The sequence below is a fragment of the Bombus fervidus genome, chromosome 3, assembly GCF_041682495.2.
Source record: "Bombus fervidus isolate BK054 chromosome 3, iyBomFerv1, whole genome shotgun sequence".
Taxonomy (NCBI): domain Eukaryota; kingdom Metazoa; phylum Arthropoda; class Insecta; order Hymenoptera; family Apidae; genus Bombus; species Bombus fervidus.
Window position 1 is genome coordinate 3,961,967 of NC_091519.1, and position 12,087 is coordinate 3,974,053.

Genomic DNA, 12,087 nt, shown 5'->3' on the forward strand with positions numbered 1-12,087 from the left:
AGAAGTAATCAAGGCCGACTGAAATATCCAATACGCACTCATCGGAAAGCACTACTCGGGAGAATAACCGTTTAAAAGCGTTTTCCAATGTCACGGAGCTTGCGTGCTAGGGCGGATGAGCGCGCGGAAAATGATCGATCAATTTTCCTGCTGGAAATGCGAGGGCGTAGCTTCGGTAGAATGAGGCAACCTCATAGGATACCTGCGTTGAAGGCCAAATGAAAGGTAGAATGAAATCGTCGATTGTGATTCCCGTGTGGGAAGCGCATGGAAGTCAAGCGATTTTAAATAAGGTCAGATGGTTCTTTATGGTTTATGTTTTTATATAAACCCTGAAGCGAAACTGAACAATAAAATAATTTTCTGTATGTAACTGTACGTATGTATGTTGGCATGATTGTTTCCTCGTAATTTTTAAAATAGTTTGTTCGCATGTAGCAACTCGAATATCTACATATAATTAATGAACAAATATCTGATTAATACAAGATAACATTTAAATCGAACTTGTTGATCATTTGTGTCTTTTGTAGAGACACTTAAAGACTTTAGATGCTTGAAATATAACTTCGCCCAGTTGCACGAAGCAGTCTGTATCGTATCTGTAGAGGTTAAAAGTTAACATTTCCTTTTAAAAAAAAGCAAGATACATACCTAAATCGTACACACAACGTAAAACTATCTCTCACTATGCTGTGATATAAATAAATGAATAAATAAATAAATATATATGATTTACAGTCAATAAAATTAGATACGTACAGACCTGTAACGCTGATTCTTCGATGTAATATTTTAACATTTCTTCAGTTGTTAACGTGTCAAACAAGCCGACAATCCTTTCAAAATCGATCATGGTCTTTAACCTTAACTCGGCTGAAGCTCTCTCCAGTCATACGACTACGTCCGTACGATCGATATGATACGTGAACACGGTTGTATGTTAACTCGGCCATTAGCATTGCCAATGTCTCGTCGTATTTCAATGAATTCGTTCTGAGGGATTGAAAGGTGATCTTAACGCGCCCATTGTACAGATTTGTATATGGCATAGGGTGTTGCAAAAGTGAAGACCAACAAACTCAACTGTTCCAAAATTTTCAATCTCCTTCTTGATCTATTCTATTATTGCGGTATATTCAATATATTTTTAATATAAGAAATATTAACTTTCATCAAATTATTATTATAATGAATATGAAACTTCCAACCAAACACTTTACTTTTACAATACTCTTCCTATTTTTCATTAACTTTAGATCCACTTTATGGTTAATTAAAGAAATCGAATATCCGTGTAACTTATTTAGGGAATAATAATATAATTTCTGTGCAAGACGATACAACGTAGAGAAGAAAAAGGATATATCGATGTCAATAAGGAAAAGCGTGATAGAGACAAAGTCGAATCGAAGCAGCACGCATTCCAAGATGGCATTGTCCTGCACGCACAAGTGAAATGCATAACGACGAGCTCTGTGAATGTTGGCGTGAAATTTCCATATGGCATACAAAGACGCTAACGGGACCTAATGCCGTTGAAAAACAAAGGATAGACAGAGGAACGCGTGGCAGGCCTACGCACGTCGTGTACTCCTTTGGTTATATTAACGTTCCAACAACGGTTTACCATATGCGTGCTCATGAGAACGGAGAGCTTGCTCGAATGGCAAAAAGTTATTTTCAGCCTGCAACTTCGTCGAACAAACTAACTGGCTGAGACTCTTTCCAGTGACGATCAACTAGGTCGTTTTTACACCATCTTTATATTTTTACAACCCAATCGTTTCGTATTAAATTCATACTGTTAAATTCGAAAAATTTTGTTTGAAAATCTTTTAAAAAGAGTAAATATTTCCCGTCTCTTCGATGCAAGCGGAACTTCTCCGTAATTAAAGGGTTAACACAACGTATTTTACATAGATGAAAATACTAAATTAAAGACGAGGATCGTAACAATTACCAATTCAAATAAGACACAAAATTTGAAAATTCCACGTAAAGATGAGAGAGCGGAGCATCGTTCAAAAAAGGTCAAGGCAAGATGGAAGAGAACGGAAACCAGTATGCATAGATAGAAGGGGGTTCTTTCGGCCAATGTATACCTAGCTCTTAAGGGTGACCGCGACGCCCGATGAGAACGGCTTCAACCATTAACGGTCGACAGTTGCTCAATTGCGAATGAATACCGATTATAAACCATAGTGGATATTGACGTCCATTTGCAATCGTGATCATTGCGGATGCCCAGCATGAACGCGATGAAAAACTGCATACGATCACCATATATAACGAGGGCTATATTAAGAAAGATAGAAAGAATATATCACACCCACCTAATATTTTACAACGAAAGCCAGCGCGTTGTTTAAAGTTCTTGCACGCGATAGGACGAGACGGTAGTTGGAAACGCTTCAAAGGGAAATTTAATGCGTATGTACTTATATAGATAGGTATATGTGCCTACGTGTCAACGCGACTACATGTCCGGACGCATTAATTCTGTTACGTTCTCTGGGTCACTTTTGGCCCAATCTCGTTTCTCCATCGTTCGAATAAATTTCGTAAGTTTAAGAAGAATACGAAAAAATTTGTAATTTGTACGTATATATAATAAAACGTACGTAATTTCTTGTTCAAAAATGCTAAAGTTTTTCTTCAAACATTAAAGGGCTTTTGTTTGCTAAAATGAGAGCGACATTTACTTACTAGTAAAGTAAACGAGCGATTTCGAGGCACGATGAAATGTCACAGTTTCTCGGTAATGCATCGTTCCTCGAAGCTGACGGAATGCTATTGGCAAGAAACGCGGGACACCCGCATTTCCTCGAGCAACGAGCAGCAGTGGTCAGTAAGGCTGAACCACGCTTTCCAAGTGCAACAGTAAGCGTTACGTAATACGCGTTGGCTCGTTTCGAATGTCAGAATATCGGGGGCTGACACGGTGACAGACAGTAATTTCAATTACTTTACGACGTACTTTGCGCTGCGCGTCTTCGTCGTGTCTTTTTCTATTCTTACGCTCCTCGGTTGGCATCCGTGTCGGCAATTGACGCAAATTAGGGGAAAGCCACGTTAAAGACAGACGCTACATCCGCCATTAGAGCGGCCAAAGACCTCGCTGATGGCTTCTACGCCGCGGTAAGTAAGTACATGTGCATCCGCGATGCTCCGCGACGCCTGTCTTGCATTTGCGCCGCTTTGCCATCTTCTCAGGGACCATAATGTGCCGGATATGTACTGCGTCTCGAGGATGCTGCTCGCCATTGTGCTCTAAATTTGCTTCACCATCCGATCGAGGCGAATCGATTGGACGTTGATATTATCGAAGCCTTTAAAGTCGGTTTTCAAGCGTGTTTGCGAAGGTGCTGCGCAAATACGCGACTGCTCACAAGTATCCGGATAGTCTGGTTAATTTTTTTTTGGTAACGATACGTGAATGTTACTAAAATATACAACGTGCCTCATAGTTTAATCACCTAAACTTTGTCAATATATTCTATGGGTATAGTGGAGCAAAAAATATTATAGAGCGCACCGGTATCGATATTGTTATTGGGTTGATAGCATCAATTAAGGGCTAATGTCGCTCAGAGGTTGCGATAACTTTGTTCAAAGTCGATGCGACTAATTTTACGGTCCATTAATGCGAAAGTCTTTTCCGTTCGAGGCACGACGTAGCAATAAAGCAAGTTCGAAGCAACACGTCAAAGGGGACGAAGCGGTTCATTTTGCGAAGCGAAATCATTTCTTAGAAGCAAAGTGGATGGTAACGAGTAAACAGCCTAATGAAGTTACAGCTCGCACCGGTGCGGCGAAAGTTCAACGAACGCTTCTTTCTCCGCTTAAACTTTTTGCGTTTACTCGCGTCTTATTCGGGCTTGAGAAGAAAGAATATAGTTCGTCGGATAGATGAACGATTAAGTTAGAATTAGGAATTTTCTACCTATAGATCATCGAAGAGAACTTTTTATATGTGTACAAAAGTACGTGTAAACGTGTCGTCTTCATAATTTTATTTAATTCTATAAGAAGAAGCTTCATGCTTTGGTCTGTAGAAGCAAAGTCGGAGAAAGAGAGAAATAGATGTTAGATTTTCAGACTGATAAAAACTAAAGGAAAAATTGTTTCTCCTTGTGTTTGAATCCAAGAAATTAATTGCGTGAGTCATTTGGCAGAATCACTCAAGTACCGTATTTACTTTGTAATGATGTAAGAAACTTTATACGCATATTTTGTCCATTCTGATGCAAGTCACACGCAGCCTTATTTTCCCGCATATTTCACTCGCATGTACCACACAACGATAGCTTAGTAATTATGGTAAATATCAGCTTTCTATTTGCAAATACCTATGGTGATTGATCACTGCGCAATATGCTTCAATGGATACCATATGAGGTCGCAGAAGTGTCGGCAGGAAAAAATTTAATATAGCCAGGGATGTATCGAAGGCGTATCGATCGTGCGACCAACTAACGCACGCAGCAACTTTACGACCAAGTATCTTCTACGTGAGTAACATTCATTTCGAAATGCTCGAGGTTGAATCCTATAATATAAATTTAATGTAGAGAGTTCAATGTAGAATTACACTGAATGACGGAAGTGTAGACATTTAAAGTGAAAATTAGATAGCAAAAATACAAAGAAATAGTTGAAGTATGTAGTCTGAGAAAGTACACATTTTATGACTATACGTCTGTAGTTAAAATTGTTGACTAAAATATTAGTTCTCAAAAATAGCAGATGTTTCGTCCGTATCGTAAAGCTACGGTCATTAATAAAAGAGTCAAAGGGTCAAATGAAAAAATCCGTAAATTCCACCGTAATGGGGGATCAATGGCGGTGTTACGCACCCCTAGTGTATGCGATACTGCACGTGGCAACGCTAGCTGTAGTTGTAGTTGCACGTGGGCTGAAAGCCCAAGAGCGCCCACACATTACGGATTCTCATTCGGCCTTCGAGGAGCATACCTACGTGGTATTCACATTTGCCACTTTCACGTGTACGTCCTGCCCACTATACCTAGCTCCTGTCACTTTATTGCTAGCATTGTACTCGGCAAGTTACAAAAAGTAATTTCGCAAAAATAGGCGGAGGAAAACGTTGTTGATAGCTTGAAAAATAAGCATAGAAATCAACTGATCTTTGAGCAGCGATTATGATAAAACAAGCAAGTTTGGAAATTATGGACGTAACTCGATAAAATTAAAACACCCACCCAAATCATTCTTCTTCGTTTCAATTTGGGATATCTCGAATTGTCTCAATCAATCGAAACGGCACGAAATCAATATTTTCCTTAAAATCCTTGAATAAAATTTAAGGAATATATAAACTTGGTAGCAATTTCGTTATACACAATTTGTTCGAATTTTAAAGATCTTCCGACAACTCGATCAAAGTTGTACAAAATAATCTTCCTTTGTGACTTTCTCAATCATGCTTTCTCATGACTTCCAGTATGTATTTCTAACTTGCTTAGAAGATCTGCGCCAAGAACAACTCGTTAACTTCGAAATTTCATCCGTTTTTCGAACAATTCCACGGCATGATAACGATGCACGCTAGCTGTACGTTGAAAGCTATTCAAAAGGAGCGCGTCCCTTTGTCGAAGTCGCTCTCCTCGCGAGTCGTTCCGTCTACCGACTGCTTTCTGTATCCGGTAGATTCGACCCAGTTCTCGTCCCATATTCTGGGGCTGAGCTGAGTCTTCTTCATTGAAGGGTTACGAGGTCAATTATTTAATCGGAATTATCTTCCCAAGAATAGAATATCGCAATTGTGAAATATATAAAACTGAATGTTCGATGTCTGAAACGCAATGAAAATGTAATATCCTAAGTAAGGCTAAAGGCACATAACCGTGATCTAAACCGTCGAACCTTTCTCTGGGTTCCTTTCACCTGACAGGTGCAGCCGCGTGTAATGGCTGATGTGTGCACGCAAGTGCAGGTGCAGAGATACGAGTGGATTCGTAGCGAGGTACGGAAAAGGCGGCATGATTTCGTTGTGGCTTACTCGAGACGAGATAAATGTCTGTTGGCTCGGCGCAGCAGTGTTTCGCAAACGAAACCGGAAATGTTGGCCCGCCTTCCGACCGGTGAGCAGTTCTGCAACATCGTCGAAGGACGAGCATACGTATTCATAGAATTGCCAGAACTTTCATGCTAGACAGTCGGAAGCTGCTTGTCCGAGCTGGCTCGTTATCGTTTCTTTTTTAGGCATCCGAGATACGAAAAGTATGCCGATTTGAGATAAATAGTCGAAGCTGACAAGAAAATTATCTATAAGTAAAGACTGATTTAGTCATTGGTGAAAAATCTGGTAGAGGTAATAAAAAATACATTATCGTAAAAAAAAGTACTCATATAGTGGAGAATTGCTAGATTGATCGAGGATATCTATATTTATATAAGCTATTACAAAGAAATGATCTAAGGTAGATGGTTCTCAACCAGTTGTCAACCAGTATATAGCACGCGAGAGGTAGTTGAATGGTACGTAGATAATTTGTGCAATATACACAACACGTAAACTACACTAACAATGGAGCGTTTTCAATTACTGAAATATGTATTTATGATAAGACAAGGACATCGTTACAACGTTATAACGATGTAACTGCGCAGTTATGCAAACAAAGCAACTTTTTCTCCTTTAATTAGCCAATACAACATTCGAGCTTCGCAACACACTTTAGAAATGAATTATTGAATTTATAGAAGTAAGCACATTGCGATCTATAACAGGCTGATACACGTAATTAGAAATGTCGAAACGAATCTGACAGAAGAAATCTAGAATCATAAAGTGTCCAAGCAGAAGTCCAACGTTAGCAGGTGTTTTTGTGGGAGCCTTCGGCATTCCTAACTAGTCTGAAGTTTAATGATCTCCGTTTCGCAAGAGCGAAAGACCTACGCACGATTTGTAAGGAACATACAGAATTACTATATGAATCAAATGTATTTATCAAAGGTTTAAACACAGAATTTTGCAAAAAAGTTCGTTAACAAGGATAATATGATATACGACAAGAGTGATTCCGACAAATTCTAGAAAATTTATTGTTACTTGTTAGAGAGAAGAATAAATTACAGACACAAAGAGAAAGACATCGATAGATTAAGAATAAAACATATCAAAAAATTAATTTTTCTGCCAATTAAAATTATGTCGTTCTCACAAAATGCGATGTTATCGTCATTATCATCATTGACGATGTATTTTCCACATGATACAAGATAGAACTCTTTGAATTCTATTTTGAACAACCTCGTCCTATTCATCGATCAATATCTCTCGCTAAAGTCTGCCTAAAACTCCGACGACGACCTTTTTTTCGCTCAAAGAAATTCATGTCAGTCGCGGCAACGTACATACAAACGTACGAAAGAGCGTTTCTAACGAGCGGAGCCACTCGTGGTCGAGCACGAAACAACCGACACTTTACTTGTGCTTTGCACGAAAATCAAGCCGGAGACCGGAGATTAACGGCACGCGTAACGCGAATACTTCCGCGCCGACATCATCGTCCATGAACGCGTCATTCAAATAAGCCGCCTGTCACGTTTCGACTTGATAACCGTCAACTTTATTCCATTCAAAGCTTAATCTCGAGGTTCGGTGAGAAATGCTCGCGCTCACACTGTCTGCATTCAGTTAGTTCACGTATTTGCCACGTGATAATCACAGGACGATCACCTTTAAGCTCGTGCGATTTGTCGTTTCTTTCGTGATTTATTTATTAAATATTACAGTTTTAAACGTAAGTATAGAATTAACAATTTAATGGACGATATTGCAAACATATTTAAATCACTCCGTTAAAAAGAAACTGCAGTTGTACTATCTCGTAAATGCACCTACACAGCTAGCTATAGTACAGTAGAATTTGTGAAATAACGTGACAAAGCTATGACCTGGTTCTTAAGAATAAGAATAGGATATTAATTATTCTTAAAAATAAATAGGTATCTAAAAAAGAGTAGGTAATCGTCGCGTAAGTAGGTAAAACGATATTTGTTGTTTGTTCGAGTCATAAAATCATTATTACACCTAACATCGTATTTGTTTTTATCCAAAAGTTAATTCTTCTATAGCTGCATAACTATATCACGGCGTACAGGAACCAGAACACATACTTGTGTATGTATACATAAGTGTAAGTCCAACACCGAGTTATCCCGACTCGACTGCCAGTGTTCGCCGATCAATACGGCATGCCTGAAGAACAAAGAGATCAGAAAGGAGGAAAAGAGAAAAAGAGATAGTACAGTATTGTTAAACCAGTGGATACCAGCACTAGGATATGGCACTTGAAATCGTCGATTTCAAACTCTCTCCTATGCCAACCATTACGCCGCCAACCAACATACAAAAAATATTCTTCACTTTCGAATGAACCAGCTGCCTCTTGTAAATCGACCGTTTACCCCTTTGAATTCGATAAGATCAGCAAGCTGCTGGGAATACCCTTTCTGAGCAACGAAAGTCAATTTTTTTAATATCCCGGGATGAGTTCACTGAAATTCCACGGAGAGGACTATGAAGCGATTGATCACGAGTCGAGAGAGGAAGAAAGTAAAAAATGGCAGGCGTTTATTTATGAATTTCAACTCTAAATATTTTCTTTCCTTGTATCCATATTGCATACTATTATAACAGAAAGTTGGGAAAGTTTCTGTCTAAAGTTTGGTTACCTAAGTACGGCACAATTGAATTAATGTTACCACTACAATTTTACAAGTCATAGGTTATAAGTAGGCTACGAATGTTTATGCAAATGTATGTTTTTCTAAAGAGATGGAATGTAAGCAAGACGAATGCCTACATAAGTAATTTCCAAGAGTTATTAAAGCATCGCGTTTTTGCATCTGCATAGTTTAAAAATTATTTGCACACGAAAATTCACTCGCGTTTATAGTCTTCTAATTAAAAAGGCTTGGATGGAAGTGATTCCACTTGCCATTAAGCGTAATTTTTAGTTTTAAAACTCTCTAAAAGCATCCACTCGTATTTCTTTCTATTTCTTCAAACTTTTAGCATAATTACAATGAAAAAGCACGCGAATGTAACAGTTTTCCACGCAATTTCCCACAAAGGATTAAAATTTAAAAAATGGACCGCCTCAGAATTCTTTGTATCGTATCTGTATCATATCATATATTCGAAGATGTAGTTTTAAGTTCTTTTTTTATTATACTGACAATCTTTCTCTTTTCCCGGTTTGTAAGCTCCCCAGGACATCCGTTTCGTGTGATAATGTTTAAATCTAATTGTTTAATCACGCCTCTTAAGGTTCGACTTCTCTTAATAATTTTTCCCTTTCTCAAATAAAATTTTCCTTGCTCGTATAAATTTAATACAATCTTTATTTCAGCAATTTCTGTTTCTTTTTTAAAAGAAGTAACTCCAACAGATGACGATCAGTTTGAATAGAGGAATTTGCCGCGACATAACAAATGCGCTAAAATTGGAAACATTTAGGTAGAATACACGTAATAACAAAATTTTCAAATCTCAATGTTTTTGTTCCGACAAAAATGAATTTTTATGTGTATTTTACCCTTTTTTTTTTATTATGGATATTTTTCAAATTCACGATTCATGGTGCATTTAAACTTCAGAGTCGATGGTTATATTTTACAAAAAAACTAAATAGAGAATCACAGTCTCTACGAATTTACAAAGAATTTTGCACGAAAATCCCAGCTCTGCTAATACTTTTGTTTGGTACTGTACATGTATACGATTCGACAATCAGTAATTTAAGAGAATAGAGTTAATATACTAAAATAGAGTTGTAAGTGTACGAACAACATCTAGCGTGTGAATTTATTTCAATCAACCGAATAATATTATAGAAAAACGTCCGTAATATTTGGTTCCATCAAACGAGACCTTAAATCACTGGAAAGGACTCACGAAGCGTCCCATTTTTCCGTGGATTGAACGAGATCGCCTCACCCTAAGCGACATCAGCTGCTTCCTATTCCTCTGCCTCTATTCCTCCCAACAGTCAGAGCGAACAGTAAACGCGTAGGGTTATCGACCCGTAGCCTCGGAGGTCGAATTCCTGGCTTTTCTTCCTCTTTCCACAGAGATCACGCTACCAACGGGTCCCTCCCGTGTCACGTTGTCCCTGCTTCCGGCAGAAACAAAAATGGCCGCCGCAGATGCTCAAAGCATCGTGAAAACGTTCGGTTGTTTGGTTCGATCCGAGGGCGGAAAAACTTACGTAATCGTTTCGACAAGAACGTAGGTAAGCAAGAAACGAGGGGAACAAAAAGGAAAAGGGGTAACAAACGAGCAGCAAGCGACGTTGGAAAAGGCGACCAAAAAAGGGAAAGAAGAGAAGCTGGCAGCGGGCCAAAGTCTAGAGGGCGCCATCGAAGCGACCTCGCAGAAAGAAGGAGAAGAAATATAGAGCAGAAATTAATGTTCCCTGAATCTGGATTCCTGGTTGATGCGGATAAGCGGAAAGGGATAAAAACGGAAAGAAGGTAAGGCTAGTAGGTAAGTATTTTCGTATATCAACGTTGTTGCTACTGAAAGTACGTAAAGTAACGAAAGTACGTTTCTTCTATTGTTTATTCATGAACCTGTATCGCTCATTACTCGCGCGCTGCGAAAACGAAGCAATCGGGCGTTATGCAACTGCAGCAAAGCTCCTTTTATCGGAACGAAATTATAGTTGCAGTAAGTGTCGGATTAACTGGACGTCTGCAGATTAAATCCACATATACCAGATAGAAACAACGTAAGGTTTAAATCAAAATATTTTTTTATAAAGTAAGGTATTAAGTGGTGACACCTATTGATGCGACCGCACCCAAAAGATCGTACGTATTACGTGCCTAGAAATCTTCATAAGATGCAAAATCTTAGAGCATCGAAATGCCAATCGTCCGCAAACCTTGATTAACGATAGGAATCTAAAAAATATAGATCAGTTCAAGTGTTATTTCGATGAATTTCTGAACCATCTTCTTCTTAATATCTTGCACAGATATATTCAAAAGATAGGATTCTCGAAACGAAAAATCGAGGGCACAAGTTCGTTCAACGCAATTACAAGCATCGCTTAAAATACACGGACCACCGAAGTAGCTCGATCCACGTTAGTGTGAAGCCTTATGCAAGGATGATAATTTCTTCTCGCTCTGTTTATAGCGTTCACCGAACATCGATCGATCGAGAACTGCGTGATGAACTAGAAACTTTTTCTCTTCGATTCAATTACCTTTAAACAACATTTTCCATTTTTCATCAAACGCGATATCTTTCTTTGTCTCTTGTTTCGTCTCGTGCCTATTCTTTCCCATCGTGCAGAACTATAACTGAAAAAGAACGAAAAATGGGGGAGTATGAGTAGAGAAAAGCACGATTGTACGCGCATCAAAGAGCGTTGTTGGAACGCGGCAGGCTCTGTTCGAGGGAAAGTTGTAAAAAGTCCAGAAGAGTAGGCTGGTATCATTACGCGAGATTCGCTAAAGCGTTCAAAGAGAACGGCGCGATAATCGAACGAGTAAATTGAAATATAAGTTAGACTAATTAGAAGAAACAGTGTACGTGGTAGAAAAATAGGCGTTAAAGGCAGTTAGGACATTCGCGATTTGTTCGCGCAAACACGAGCGCGAAAAGCGCGTCGGATTTAGAGAGGAAGAGTGCGAATCGTGACAAGTGAAAGTAAATGAGGTAGAGTGTAGAGTAAATGAGACTCCACACCGAGAGATGAATTCGAAAGTGTTTTCTTCAGTCACTGTCGTCAGCGTAGTTGTCGTCTGCAACGAGTATACGTGCGTTCGTTTGCTTCTGGTAACTGGATTTTGTTGAAGTGGGGTTACGTGGTTAATGTCTGCGAATGACGTTTGGTTATTGAAAGACTTTTTCCTTTTCGACAACATAATACGTTTAGAAAAAAATCAGAAACAACAAATATTAGATCTATCGAAAAATGAAAAGACGATGCAATTCGCATCGCTGTATTGCAGTCTACAATACACTATCGCATTAAATACGCGATGTTTGCCGTAAATATCATGTGCGATTAAAATTAATTACAGAACAAAATTAAATTT

General features: G+C 38.7%; 1 protein-coding gene across 10 annotated transcripts in view; it reads right to left on the minus strand.

The window, feature by feature from the left end:
• Window positions 1-12,087, minus strand: part of LOC139986011 (uncharacterized) — a 72,301-nt gene that overhangs the window by 25,002 nt on the left and 35,212 nt on the right. The window lies entirely within an intron of this gene.